Here is a 15553-nt window from a genome sequence, read left to right as displayed (position 1 = left end):
TCCCTGGCCTGCCTGCTAGATTAGCAGGCTCACGGCACAGCAGCTCTAAGCCACAGTGACTATTTCGACACTCCTTACCCATTTCTGGCCCGTGTGGTAAAATGACCAGAGAAGTACTTTAAAAAAATGAAAATAATAGTAGAGAACTCCGAAGCATTTCAAATGAAGTGATTTTAGATGGTATGTTTAGATAAGAGCAGCCCTGTGGTGTTTCTATCACACATCTGGTTTGAGATTAATTTAGTTGTAGTCTTATCAGATAGCTCTCTTCTGCTTTCTACTTTTCCACTGGTTTCAGAATCCCCTCCAGGGAAGAAAGGGGTTTCACATGCCTCAAATTATTATTACCTTGCATAAGAGCCAGAAAAAACAGCTATCTGCGGGTACTAGGTAAGACCTCTACAAAGTTCATTTTTTCCCATAATCAGATAGCACAGGGATGATTATCCTATCCTTTATTCATCGTTCAGTACCTTTGCTGAGCAGCTACTATGTGCCTGTCCCTGGAATTCCTGGTACACGGACAAGCTTCCTCTTAAAGTGAAGCTCACAGTCCAGTAATGTAATAGACAAGGAAACAAACAAAAATAACAGATCCACGTGAGTGCTGGGCAGGTCATGAAAATGGAGGGCTGTGTTGTGAGCATTTGGATTAGGTGGAAGGAGGTGGCTTTCGTCATGAGAAGTACATGACAAGAAGGAACCAGGCATGGAAGGACAAAGAACAGAGCATTCTGGGCAGAGGAGATGCTTTCCAATGTAAAGTTAAGTACCGGGAAACATAACTGTTGATTTTCCCAAATCTCTGGACCCAGCAACCCTCTGTCCTTGCCATGTGCACCTCAAGCTCTAGTGTCTGAGTTGCCACTAAACCAACTCTCCCTCCCCCAGACAATAGCACCAATATTTGGATCAGTGCTACCAAATTGGGAAATGCCTCAGCTCTTCCCACTTTACTTTCCTCCCTAGCCGTCACTATGCTTCAGACAGGGAATGGATACGTCTATTTCAATTTTGTGCAGTAGCGACCCATATGGAGACTGCTTATAAACGGCTCCACTCTAAAACTAGTGGTTGGTAAGATCTCTCTCAACAGCTTAGAGTTTTCATTGAAAGCCCTGGAAAATAGTGACGTCAATAGCCCGAAACCAGACCCTGAGGTCTTCCAGGACCCTTTTTCAGAGGAATTTGAAAACAGACACATTCCATTTTGCCCTGTGTTAAAGAGCTATTGATAATAAACAGAATTCGGCTTAGAATGTGTGCCGTAAAACAGCAGAACCCTGAACCAGCCCCCCTTTCTCACCCAGGGCAACACTCTGCAGGATTCTGCTGATATTCACACGGGGTTTAAGCAAGAACATCTGGGAAGTTCATGGGGCACTAACATCTCAAAGCGTTAGTTCCTTGAATTCTTTGTTATTCTGACTGCACGAAGACCAATCCCCAAGCCATTATCAGAATCCACCCACCTTCAGTTCCCATAAATATTATGTCTACCCAGAACTATGTGAACTATTTCGTTGCTGGAATATGAACCGGGATGTGAGACTTGCTAATGGGAATGAAATAAGAGGAGCATTAAAATCTGAAGGAGAGAAAATTCAGTAGCAAAGGGAAACGTGGACTACAGGATTATGTATGTTTTGGGGAAAGAAGACAGCTCAGTTCTCAGGTCTGGATTATTCAGCCCTCGCAGGATTATTTACATCCAGCCCTGAATGTATGCTGACACATTTCCTGGGGGAAGGAGGGTGACTTTCATTGTAACACATTAAAAGAAGCTGAGTTCAGCTCTCAGAAGTCGTTCTTGTAGTTGGCACTCATTATTCCCGCCAATGGAAAGCTAGGGAAACGGAGGCAGCAACTGTCAGTGATTTCCTGGGAAAGAGCCAGTGAGGCAGCCGTGGCTATGCGGTCTGGAGCTGAGACTGAATTCAGTCTGTGGGCACCGCTCTGATGCCGGGGCCATCTCCCATCTTTGGCAGTCCTGGCCCCTAGCACATTTGTGAAAAGGCCCTGTAACCTGGAAAGCACCAATTACGTGTGCGTTACCAGCGTTAAACGGATGTTCTCTGCCCGCATCTCCCACACTCTCCTCAGTTAAACCTATTTTCTCCAGACTTCAAACCTGACATCGTGGGGTCCTCCTGTGAGAGACTTCCCTGAGCACTCGGGCTTTGCATTTATAGCCCTTACCACCGTTTCTAATAATAAATGCTTAATTAGGAAGCGGTTGGGCTAACATCTAAAAGAGAAGATCCACAAAGGTTGGGAATCTTTGTAGCATTCACTGATGAACCCCCAAACACCTACAGTAGGACGAAGATAAGGAACCGGTAACTCTTGATTGAGTTTGTTTGGTATCTGTCTCTCCACTCCAGGAAGGGAGAAAGCTTGCCTATTTCACTCATGATGGACTCGCTAGCCCCCAGTAGACTATCTGGCCAGGTGGTAGCTGCTCAAAAAAATTCTTCTTGAGTGAATGGAAATAATAATAGCTAAAATGTTTTGGTGATTGCTCAGGGGTTTTGCCGAGCGTTTTATAGTTATTGCTATGCTTCTTAATATTCACCCAAATTCAACGATATAAGTATATTATTATACCATTTTGGCTGAGTAGTTTCAGTATATTCTTAAAAATAATGATCTTATAATTCATTAATCCACAATGGATAATTGGGCTGTTTTCGCCCCAGTATAGTAGGTAAGTAGTACCCTGGCGACCTGAATAAGTGAATTTATTTTCCTAGGTATCTAGCAGGGAGTGATTGATGAGAGAGAAACTCCATATCCTGGGCCTTAATTATTCTTAAATTGCTTAGAATTAAATTATAGCCTCAACTTCTACTTACATTGAGTTTTGGAGGGAATATATATATATATATATATATATATGTATATATATATAAAATGATACAATGCTGGTTGCATTGGGTTTATGTACAACCACAAAATATGTACAGTGTAGATGTTTCCAGTTCTAACCAACTAAGCTAACCTGCCGAGCAGAGTGTTTCCACTTCTGCCAGAGGAAACAGCAAACAGGAAAAAACTATGGGCCAAACCTTACCCAAGATGCTGGTTCAACTGGTTCTGCCAGTGCCTCTTGCACCTGCCTGGGACACCAGTTGGAAGGCGGGCTTGTTGCCGCCTCTGGGAACCATGCCGATCTCCACCATTCAGCGCCATCTGATCTGGCTGAACCAGGCATAGGGCAGTCAACATCCCACCTCCCCAGGTAATGCTGGAAGTGTTTGGGTGGTGGGGCTCAGTCCAAGCAAGGATCAGACCAACCGGAAACAAACTGACCCACCCCAGAGTGGATGCAATTCCAAGGGAAGTACTCAAAGTATCATATTCCCACCATTGTGTTATATTCTTACCCATCCTGGTGAGATTATGTTACTCTCCTTTGCCAAAGAAACTGGTGATCCAAAGGTCCACAGTGCAAGGAGTGATTAGTTTGATGAGGAAAAATGGAACAATACTTGAATTAGATCTTATTTCTTGATTCTTCTGTCTGCTCTTCACCCCTGTCAACCCCACCCGATGGAGACCGAAAAGGAGAAAGAATGGTCAGGAAAAGAAAACACCAAGCATGGACTTTTCATAGAGCTATACAGATTCCACTTAAAAGGGGTGTCCTTTAGTGTTGGATTAAGTCCTTTTGACGCCTGTAGTATTAAAACATCCTCTTCTTTATAAAAATGATGGTGGTAAGAAATGGTCATTGCTTGGCAAAATTAAAAGCTGGCAACCTATGTCCGTGTACGAACTTTTTAAATATTTTGCCAGCCCCTAAAATCCAGCAGTGTGGGGAGCTCTGGGTTACTGTGCAGTAGTGTCCTCAGAGGCTTTGGGAGAGGTTGGGGAGGAGAGTCGCCCCCCTTCGTGTGTGAGAGACCCCGCGTCTGCCGGGTGGGATCTGACTATCCCGGTTGCCAACTAGCACAACCGTGAGGGCGGACTTTGAGTAGAATGAATAATGTTCTCTACACTCCCAGGATCCTGTTCTTCCGATCTGCCTAAAAGCCTAGTGCCCTCCTGTGCTGCTGTCTCACCTGTCAGGAAGGAATTTGTCTGATTACCTGAATTATATTCAACTTGAGTTTACCACTCATCAGAAAACTTGCATTTTAAAGCTAAGACCTGAAGAGAGTGGTAAATGCTTACTCCAAAGGCATATTCCACTGATAATGACATCTTAGGGACAGCGAGGGAGCATGCCTTGACATGGGCCACATCAGATTACACAGGTGGCCATTCGTTCAGCCTGCCTGTGAATCAAACCCAAGTACACCTTGACACTGCTCCATTTACAGGCCACCTTGTCCAGGAAAACATTTTAAAACCTGAATGCCGGGGCGCCTGGGTGGCTCAGTGGGTTAAGCCACTGCTCAGGTCATGATCTCAGGGTCCTGGGATGGAGTCCCACGTCGGGCTCTCTGCTCAGCGGGGAGCCTGCTTCCTCCTCTCTCTCTCCCTGCTTGTGATCTCTGTCTGTCAAATAAATAAATAATAATAAAAAATCTTAAAAAAAAAAAACCTGAATGCCTTCTGCTTTGTGGTTTTCAAATCCCATTCATGAGCATTCCCTAATGTGACCCTCCTAGGTGAGAGATAAGCAGGGCAAGTAGCTGTATCTTTGTTTCTACAACCAAGGAAAGCCGGACTTGAGGAGTGGGAGTTGAACAGCTGCAATCGGTCACGGCTGGGATGGATGAGGGGTACAATGTGCACTGCACTTTGGTCTGGGAAGGCCAAGTAGGTCACTCACTGTTCCTCCTGGCCTGATATGAAGCCTTTCTGCTACGAAACCGTAGTGGGTAGAGGCTCCACTCAGTGCTGAGATGGGGGAAGGGGTTTTGGGGGAAACTGTACCCATTAATAATAATCAAGCATTTCTACACCATTTGGTATTTCCACAAGACCAACTGATAATCACTCTATCACTGTAGTCGTCTGAGGTCTAAGCAAACATGTAGGGTCATTGGGTTCTCCAGATCCCATTTTACAGACAAGGACATTAGCTGGGCATATCGATAGTCTTGCGGTTTGAGGAAATCAGCAGAGCCGGACAGCACGGTCCTTCGGTTGAATTTGGTCAGCTAAATGGGGCGACTCAGACAAACCCCCCAGGCGGGAAGGGCCTGTGAGTGAGTGTGTGCATGTGAGCACATACTGCTGTTTTCAGTACCATCAAAACCATAATCCATTTGGTATTTTCTGGATTAAAGACTCCCAAGGCCACACACCATGGCCCATAACCATGTTTGGATCACGGTCAGAAGAACAAAAAGAAAGAACTAAGTCTGGGGGTGGGAGAAAGACATGGAAGCTTTAAGGTTACAGCAGATGCCCTTGGACAGTTCATGTGCTAGTGTCAGATCTAGGCACCTAGAGACTGTCGTCTTCCATCGTATTCCCCTCTTCTTCATCCACACTAAGAAATGCCCTCAGTCACCTCTCCTAGCTCTTCAGGTCATCTTCACTGTAGAGTGTAAATATTGCCTCATTATTACTCTTTCTGTACAACCCAGATAGATCGGCTCTCAGAGACCAAGACATTCTGTATTCCTGGAAACTCAAAGAGAGATGATAGAATCCGAAAGGGATGTTTGATGGTCTAAAAATGATCTTATATCAGACTTTCAAACATCCCCTGGCAGTGTCAGGACAGGAGGGAGACATGCCTGGCAATGTAATGCATTTACTGGGTAAATAGTAAGCACTTGCAGTCTCTGCGACTTAATCAGAATGAAGTTCATTACGATAAAGAGCTGTGCCCTTTGGTCCTATTTGCATTAAGCTGTTTCATTCACATCTCCAAAGGAAATTGTAGGCTATAAGCTAGCCAAGGAGTGGTGGGGAGGACAGTTAGCAAGGATATTCACCAGAGCAGATAAAGGGGAAAGGAAAGGAGTTAGTGGGCTAAGATTAAAGCAGAGAGAAGATTCCCTTCTTATCAATTCCAATCTATGAAAGTAATTTTGCTTTTCTTGTTTTTAACTTGAGGTTTGCATCAGTCTCTCTCTCTCTCTCTCTCTCTCTCTCTGGGTTTTGAAAATATATTATCGGGTCATCTAAACCTTTTATGAAGCATTTCAGACTTGTATGTGCATGAGTTGGTGAAGATTTATTATATTTGACACCATAACTAAAGATTTTAAGGCATTCTTTTAAGCACAACTCCACTGAAAACCCCTGAGGCTAGATCCCTATCTCTTGCCAGATGTTAACTTGGTTTCACTGGTGGGAGCCCAGGGTAAAGTTAAAACTGTTTCTGGAGACATTTATTTGTGCCTCAGAATGTTTAACTCCATCAGCATATTACTATTATATAGCAAGAAATCTGGGATTCCCAGATCGGAATTCTCCCCTATCCAATCCACCCTGTCCTCAATCAATCTTTCTTTCTTTCTTTCTTTTTCCTTTTTTTCTTTTCTTTCTTTTTTTTTTCTTTTTTTTTTTGAAGAAGTCGTGCCCTCTCCCCCGTTTTGAATTAAAGTAGGCAAAGAGAAAAGCGTAAGATTCAATGAGTCCATGAATAGAAGTACCAACACTGGTCCTTTGGGATTCTCTGGTATTTGCTCAAGGTACAAGCAATCTGGGAATCTCTGGGTAGGAATACGGATAAATGATGTCATTCAACAGAATTAGGGCCAGACGGAAAAATGTAGCCAAATCCTGCAGGGGGTAGCTGCTGAATCCTGGCAGTAGGTAGGAAAGGCCCCGACTGCTCTGGAGAGGGTAAACAAGTGTGACTGTGAAGGCAACACAGTCTCTGAGGCTGAGAGGGTAAGAGCATTTTTGAGATGTGCAGTGGGGTAGGGTCGGGGGTGTAACACCAAATACTGGGCTGTGACAGCTGCCAGGCCTGAGGGCCGCCACTTCCACAATGGACTTGGGTCACAAAGGACCTATGTCATCTTGAGTCTGTATAATCCGTAGCTGCAAGCTGCACCTTGAGCACGTTTTCTCCTGGATCCCATCCGTGGCGACGGATCCAGACCTCAACCTCCAGGATCTGTTTAAGAAATAAACAAATAGGAGACAAACAACCAAAACAGCAACACAGTACAGCGGGCGCAGGCGACGAAGCTCCGCCTTTGGAGACTCGGGCCAATCAGAAGCCTGTTGCTGGGGCCTGGTGTTTGGCCGCCTGACGTTCCCATGGAGACGGAGGAACGTTACACACTAAACACTGGGCGACGTTGACGTCTATGCATTATATCCATGGAGACGACCGAGTAAACGTCATCCCCTCTCCAGACTTCCCCGCCCTCCCGCCGCGCCAGGGGCGGAGGGAGCGACGCAGACGCCGCCGTCACGTGCCGCGGGCCCGGAACGAGACCGGGTGGGCGGGGCCTGTTGCTATGGCTGCAGCTGCGGCGGCTGTTGTTTGGAGCTGGAATTAGAAAGTGCTGAGACGGCAGTGGAGCCAGAACCGATTCTGGAACAGCGTCTCCCGCCCCCGGGCCAGAGAGGGTTCCCCAGCCCCTGGAAAACCAGGACACCCCCTAGGCTGTCCCAGCACGCCTCAGCCCCAGGTCCGGAGCCAAGATCTGTGTACTGCCTGTGACTCCAAGACCGAGGGCCAGACCTAGACCACTCCTTCCACACTTAGTTCGCGGTAATTGTCAGGGTGACCTCCCAGACCGCCGTCTCCTCCAGACAGCAGCAGCCCACAGAACAACCACTGACCAAACTGCCTGGCCTATGACACAGGAGCAGAACCCAGCGTAGAAAACTTCCCCACTCTTGGAGTAAACTCCAGAATCAAGGGGAATCAGAAGTTTGGATGTCTTTTAGACTTTAAAAACAGCACGTTAGACATTCATGCCTTTAGAGCTTTGTTGGAGCCTGGAGAGAGGGGTGCCTAATAACCCCATTCAGGAGTGGTCCTTCCAGAGGGAGAGAAGATTTAGAAATCTTTGAGGCGAGGACTGGATACTGAAAAGTGGGAAAATCTGAAGAACCCAGGTCAACAGGAAGCAAAGCCTTGATTTCTGTATTGTTTAGTTGTGTCTTGTGTATACAAGGTAGCCCAGTGTGAGAAGTCTAAGGGTGCCAGCCTCCTTTTTCCTTATGCAGTTCTGGAAATCGCAAGTTGCAAACAAAACCAGCTCCAGTAAGAGAAGTGAGGGAGTTAAGATGGCTGCAAAGACAAGCGCCCTGAACAGAATGTGGCATTTGAATGATAAGGCACAGCTGAAGGGTCTAAGGCTTTTAATTTTCTCCAGATATCACAACCTTCCAGCCTAGCTGAATTTACATCATGTCTTATTTTTGAGGGAAAGCAGAACTGTTATTTGCTTGAATTAAAAATAAGCCATCAGAGGGGTGACTGTCTGGCTCAGTCGGAAAACACACTACTCTTGATCTTGGGGTCTTGAGTTTGAGCCCTGCCTTGAGTATAGAGATTACTAAAATAATGATTAATAATAATAATAATAATAAAACAGTAGTATACACAGAAAAGCAACAAAAATAAAATGAAATGCTTAATAATAAAAAGTCTTTGGTGTGAGCACATGGCAACTGTTTCCAACGGCAGAAGCATAAAGAATTTCATTAAAATGAATGGCATCTGGCGTTGATCTGGCACCTCTCCATTCTTCCACCAGTGTCTCCCCAATCCCATTTTCCATCTCTGACAAATCAGCACCTTGGGGTTCCCTCCCTATTACTCCTTGCTAGCCCTCTCTGGGCTCCCATTCAGAAATCTTACCACCTCCCCACAGAGCATATCCGTTCCCTTTCAATATTCCTTTGCCCCATCCTCTGACCTACCTATTACTCACTTCCCTAACACCCTTTTCTAAACAGTTCTCCCTTAATTCCCTTCCCACTCTGTTGCCACTCCCCAGGTTTCTACCCAGTTGATCAGCACTCCCCAAACCCTTGCCCCATCCACCCATCTCCACCATAATGTTTTTCCTGTCTAGTCCTCACTAAACAGAGGAAGGCAGCCTTTTGCAAATGTAGGCCGAACACAGGAAGAAGGGCAGTTAGCGAAACAAAGTAATCATCTGCACTTAAAAAAAGGAAAAAAAATCCCCAGATAGTAAGTTGAGATTCGTGCCTCATATCCAAGCATTATGCAGATTTTCGTTATTACAGGACTACAGGCAAGGCAGCAACCTACTAATTCTGACATTTTCAGGAAAGTATGATAATTTCTGCTTTTTTTCTGGCAACTGATAATCAAGGTAAACTCCTCTGGGGGTGTCAGTTGCACTCTCCCCAGCCGCCAGTACTCTACCTAGAGCATAAGGCAGAGGCAAGAGAGAGAGAGAGACCTCATGTTCAAGGAGATGGGAAGGCCTGACTTGTGGGTAGATGAGATTGAATCAGTTGGGGCATGGGAATGAAGTGGTTTGTGTTTTGGTTTAGATGGGAAAGGAAAGCCTTGACATGATTTACCCCCAGGCATATAAATAACCTATCTTACGATCTAGAAGGAAAGTGGAAGAGCAGTCCTTGTTATCTTGCTTACTTCAAACTCAGGAGTTAAGTTAGAATAAGACAGTTCTATTTGCTGTGAGATTCTCTCTCCCTCTCTAGGTCTCTCTTCCAATCCTTCCGGTCAACCAGGCTCCCAGCAGGCTGCTGATGGAGAGCAAGGGGAAGGGAAAAACTGAGGGCAAGATTCATCTAGTTCTTCGATGCACCAGGACTGACTAGAGTGTCTGTGTGTATGTTATCTCATTTTATCCTCCCTACATCCCTGTGGATGGGTCTTTTTGTACCCATTTTGATACCTGAAGAAACTGAGGCTCAAGCAGGGGAGTGACATGTCCACAGACATAGTACAGACCCAGGTTTCCAAGCCAGGTGTTGCTATCCCGAGCTTTTCTCCTCCTGCACCCCAAGATGATGTGGTGTACACAGAAATTCTCTACCTGGATCACTTCACAAGTTCACTTTTCCGCAGGCAGACTCTGGCCTTTTTTCCTCCAAACTTATTAAAAAGAAAAGGCAGAGGGAAGATTGAAGATCTTTTTGTGAGATCTGCTAGAACTTCATGAAAAGGTGCTGACACCACAATGTGAGAACAGGGATCCGTCCCTGCCTCCTGAAATTAACCTATATTTCCACATTGGCCCAGGAGCCAAGAGACAAAGAGAGACATGCCCCAGAGCCCCAGCAGCAGAAAAGTTGGGGCGAGTTCTGGGAGACTCTGACCTGCCCCAGGCTAGGGAGGGCACTATCTGGAGAGTTCTGCCAGATTCCTCTGAAGCTGTCACTTGGGCCCGGCCCCTCCTCCTTCCCCTCTCTCCTCCCCCACGCCTGACCCTGCGGAGGAGCACGTCCAGCACGAATTCCTCCAAACCTCAGATGCCTTTAGGATTTTAATAGGTCTAAAGAGTTCCCTCCTTGACAAGCAGTGTTAGTCAAGTTGAGTGGGTGTGAAGGGCATTTCCCAGCGATCCAGGGCTTGAAGAAAGGACGGGGAGACCCTCCTCCCTCCCGGCCTTGGCAAACAGCTCCATGCAGAAATCCCTGTGGGTGGCAGGGAGTCCGAAGGAGCCAGAGGGTTTCTTGCTGGGCAGGAATGCCCACAGGCCACACCTTCTTCAGCCCTCCTAGCAACTCATCCTGTCTGGACCCGTGAAGGGGGTGGCTGTGCCAGGGAGTGGGTTCTCCTGTGTCTGACTCCAACAACCGGTTTATTGTGATGATTCTATTTGTGTTCCCTGTGTTCTGTTTGACTTGGCAGCAGGGAAGGGAAAGGGCAACAGGTTCACTCCGGTTTGTACTGGGTGGTTCCTGCAGACACACCCAGGCATTAAAGCCTGTGGCTAGCACCGGGGATGCCTTCACCTGGGGGCCCTCGGTGTGCAAAAGCAAGGTGTGGGAAGTATTTCCTTTTTGTGGACCAGCCAGGTGTGGCTGGCATTTCATCTACTCCTGTGTTACTAACGTCATTCAGAATCAGGTCAAAGGGCAGGCTTGCCAGACTCCCATCAGCCTGAGATCCTGGACCGGGGGATGGTTGATCATGTCCATTTGGGCTGAATTACCCTGAGTACCTACTACCCATAGGCACTGTAACTCCTGGATCTAAAGCAAAATTCAAAGCCTGACAATTGAGCTCTGCTTTGGGGAGCTCGTGTTCTCAAAGTTGAAATCTGGACTTTCCTAATGCATCCAGAGTAGGGATTCTTCTCATATAAAGTGATACCATTCAAAGAAAACAGACTTCAGGTCAAATAGACTTAGTCTAGAACTCTGGATTTGCCCCCTTATTTACCTGAGGCTTTATCTAGAACTAACATCTTTTGCACGTGGGAAATAACAACGGACCCTACCACATGCCAAGGGCCGTTCTAAGCATTTTTTTACGAAAACTCATTAAAGCTTCAAAACAACCTAATGAGATGAGCCGGTGAGTACTGTTATTATCATCTTTTTTTTTTTTTTAACAGATGAGAAACAGAGGCACAGAGAGGTTAAGGAAATCACCAAAGGTCACCCAGCACATAAGCAGCTCCACAGCAAGGTAGTCTGGCTCTGGAATCCGTGAGCTTAACCACTCCGCGGTAGCACCATTTCTAGAGGACCAAACACCGTGTCAGGGGCCCGGGATGCCGTGGAGAGCAGATGCAGACACAGCTCCCAGCCCCCACCCTGTCATCTCTACGCTTCACTTCTGAGGCACCCAAGTCAACTTGGAAAGGGCCTTTCTACCATGTTTAGAAACTACCCTGCCTCCGGACTCTACTCTCAAGGAAAGACAGGCATTTCCTAGATGAAGGTGATGGTCACGAACATCCAGCTAGCTCACTAAAATGACCTTGGGAGACTCACAGGCTTGCAGGGGCTCCTCACCTACCCCTGCAGCAAGAAGGAAGCCTCGCACAACCACACTCAGGGCTGTCAGGAAAGAGCATTTGGCTAGGCAAGCCGGCGTGTGCTCTCTGTGCTCCTTCACACACTGTGCGGGTGGGGGGGTGCCGGCCGAGGCAGAGCCAAGCGATGGTGCCAGGCGCAACCAAGCATGTCCAGCAGGCAAGGCCACAGAGCCCTTCCCTGAAGAAAGCGGCCCTGACCTAGACAGCCAGGTAATGAAACCATTTCCTCCACCAGAGAAGCCCGAGCCCATGGCTTCAGGGCCTGGCAAGGCCACAGGCTTTGTTCACCAAGGCCACTCCCTACCGGATGTGATAATGTACAGTGTGGACTTGAGACACTTAACAATTATTTCTTAAATGGAGGCAAGGTGTAGGTAATTACCACGGCCCACATTCGTTGAGCTCTTAGCGTGCTTAATGTGCCTGATATGGATTCATTTATTCAATCCTTAAAACAACCCTATGAAGTACATTCTATCATCTCCATTTGTCAGATGAAAAATGCAAGTACAGAGAAGGTAGCCCAGGCAGTAAGTGACTATCAGACCCAGGACTGGCTGACTTCCAAGTCTGTGCTCTTAACTATCTAAAGCAAAGTAGACGCCCTTCCTCTGAATCAGTGGAGACATGGGAACAGGGAGAAGTCTTGAGACATTCCCATACCAGAATGGAGGGTTCAAGGTCCCAGAGGCCAGTTTCCTGGGTCTATGGTTCCTTGTGTCTGTGCCCCCAGAAGTACCATCTGATTTGGGTCTCCAGGTTCTCCCTGGCCATACTAGAGCCGCATGGGCCAGAGACGACTCTAGTAATTCCCTTGGGTTAACTAGATCCCATATAAAAGTCCAAAACTGGGCTGGAACCTTACTGACCCTACAAGAACAGAACAGGATGGAGGCAGAGATTAAGTACAAAACTCTGCCTGTCATACTTCTGGGTATCTGTGCAGACAGAGCTCACGTTCTGTGCAATGACTGGGAGTGAAACTTGTCCATCTGGGTTTGGGTTCTATTCTGTGACTAGGATGGCATCATGCAAGGCCAAAGCCAAAGCCCTCAAGGCACCTTTCTATTCTTGGCCCTGTTATAGTACCACCTTTCCCTCCTTCTCCTCCCAATAACACACACACAGAGACACTGGTATTATTTAATACCACCAGCCCCGGGACCAGACTCCCTGCGTTCTAATCCTACCTCTACAACCTTTTCCGCAAAATATTTACCTTTCAAATTATTTAAGCTTTCCGTGCCTCAGTTTCCTTATCTGTAAAATGGGGATGACAATAGTACCTTCCTTATAATGTTGTTAAGAGGCCAGTGAGATAACGCATGTGTAGGGCAAATGCTGAATACATGTCAGGCGTTGATACCGTTGAGGTGGTTTGTTACTTGCATCCCTTTTTCTCTGGATATGAGAGAAATTTGTTGAAAATTGGCTCTAAGCTATCACTTACTGGGTTACTATTTATATTCCTCCTCCCATATCCTCTTGCTATCAATCCTTACGGAGTCCTCTCTGAAAAGATCCAGGAATGGGTACTCTTAAAACAGGGAAGAAATCCCATTAGACTAGGTCAGGGATCTTTGGCAAATTTCTTAAAGCCAATTTTCTTGCAAATTTTAATGGCTCCGCTTGGGAAGGCAGCCAAAGTTATTAATTTGTAACAGCTACTGGGAAATCAGGGTCAACACCTCAGTATAGATCCTTTCTGTTGGGCACAGAGGTTAGGTCGAAAGTCATGACACCTGAAATAATTAATGAACAACAGCAATGTAGGGGATTACTAATGGCAAAATAAATAACCCTTTAAGACACACACACACACACACACACACCCAGCCGTGTCCCCCTGGAGACTCTCACCTCCTTTTCTTAGATTGTCATCTCAGTCTGACTATAAACCGTGTCTTAATAGAATTCTGTTGGACTTTTTTTTTTTTTTTTCTGTTGGCCTTCTAACGCAAGGGCAAGTACAAGCCCATGTGCCCTGCTAAATTTAAGCCGATGATGATTCGGGCCGAGGATAGAAAGTGAGCGACCCGGTGGGTGAGTGAGTGAGTGCCACAAAGTAGAGTCAAGGTGAAGGGGTAACCTTATCTCCAATCTGAACAAAGGAGTACATTTCCTGTGAAGTCTGATGAGAAAATACAAAAAAAAAAAAAGTGTGGTTTGACTCCATCACACAAAGTTACAGCGGTTCTTGCCCCAGCGTAGACCTTTAAAGACCTGAGCAGTGCATTTGTGGTTTGGTTGTGTTATCCGATTCTGAGGCTGATACCGGCTGCTTTTAGCTCGAGGCTGTAGAGTTTCCAGTCCTCCTGGGGGCTCTTACGTTATGGTTTTGGGTTGGCCACACATCTCTCTCCACTATTCGGATGGAACAGCAGCAAGGAACCCCCACAAGGAGAACATAAGAGACCAAAGAGATAGGGGCTCACCCGATGCCAGACAGTGCTTGATCTCCCTCATTTCACATGTTGCCCCTTCACAGGTGAGGAAACTGAGGCATAATGCACGTTAAATGATCGACCCAGCATCATATTCGTAGAAGGGTGTCAAGCCTGGATTCACAGCCGAGACCGTACCACGTGACTGCCAAAATTGCGTCCTTCCACACCAAATTATGCAGCCTCGCTTAGGTCTTTCCCCCAGCTACCTCTTGGCTTAGGCAGTGTTTTGGCCTTTTCTCCTGCACAGCTACTGAGGATGGCATGTCCATTCAGCAAGTTTTCATCCCTCAAAGACTTTCTCCTCGGTTCTGCCATCCCACCCATTCCAGCCCGAAGCAGTCTCGGCGCCTTCTGAACTTCTTATCTGGGTCGTTTACTGTGGCCCTAAAACATGCATTATCTTGCGTTATTATTCAAGTGTTATATTACCTAGGCTCCGACTCCCCAAATAAATTACAAGCCTCCAAAAGTCAGGATCATGCCGTTCTCCACTCCAGTCCCCCACCCGCACCCAGCACTCAGCTTAAGACCTGTGGACACAGTAGATGCTAAGTGTCTGAACAAATGAAAGAAAACTCAAGATAGACATTCCAAATAGCACCTCTACCCAGAGATCATTTTCAACAAGTGAGAGTCATTTTGTGCTCATCTACTTATCTATGAATCTTTTTGTAGTGTCTGGCCCAATAAATAGGTGACCAATAAAAATCTGGGAATAAAATAAAAATCTATGGAGTGACTTGGGCATATTAACTTAAACTCCTCTGAGTCTCAGTTTTCTTATCTGTAAAGTGGGGCCAATTCTTGGAGCATTTACAAGCGATTGGAGACATGTGAGGCATGTCCACTTGGAGCCCTTAGCTCCCACGACGATCATCACCACCATTATAATTTTCTAAACCTTCCACAGGAAAAGATTCCAGCAACTCAAAAATAAAGGACTTTGCTCACTCGTCTACTGGGTGAGTGGTGGAAAATTGCCACGGGAGATGATCAAAACCCTCCAGAGCAACCCTAAGACCCACACCACAGTCTTCTGCATCTTGCTATTTACCAGGTTCCGGGGTTACGTTTTGTTTTTGCTTGTGGCCAAGTCGGAACCCCCGTGGTGTCTTCCTATGGAACTCAGAATGGTGGCTGCGGGAGGAGGGGGAGGCCTGCTTTTCCTTTCTTTATTAAGAAAAGGAAACAGGAAATCAAATGTAAAACCCTCCAAGACGGTTAGTGTCACACCGAAGTTGTGAA

The sequence above is a fragment of the Neovison vison genome, chromosome 13, assembly GCF_020171115.1.
Source record: "Neovison vison isolate M4711 chromosome 13, ASM_NN_V1, whole genome shotgun sequence".
Classification (NCBI taxonomy): domain Eukaryota; kingdom Metazoa; phylum Chordata; class Mammalia; order Carnivora; family Mustelidae; genus Neogale; species Neogale vison.
This window is presented reverse-complemented; position numbering follows the sequence as displayed.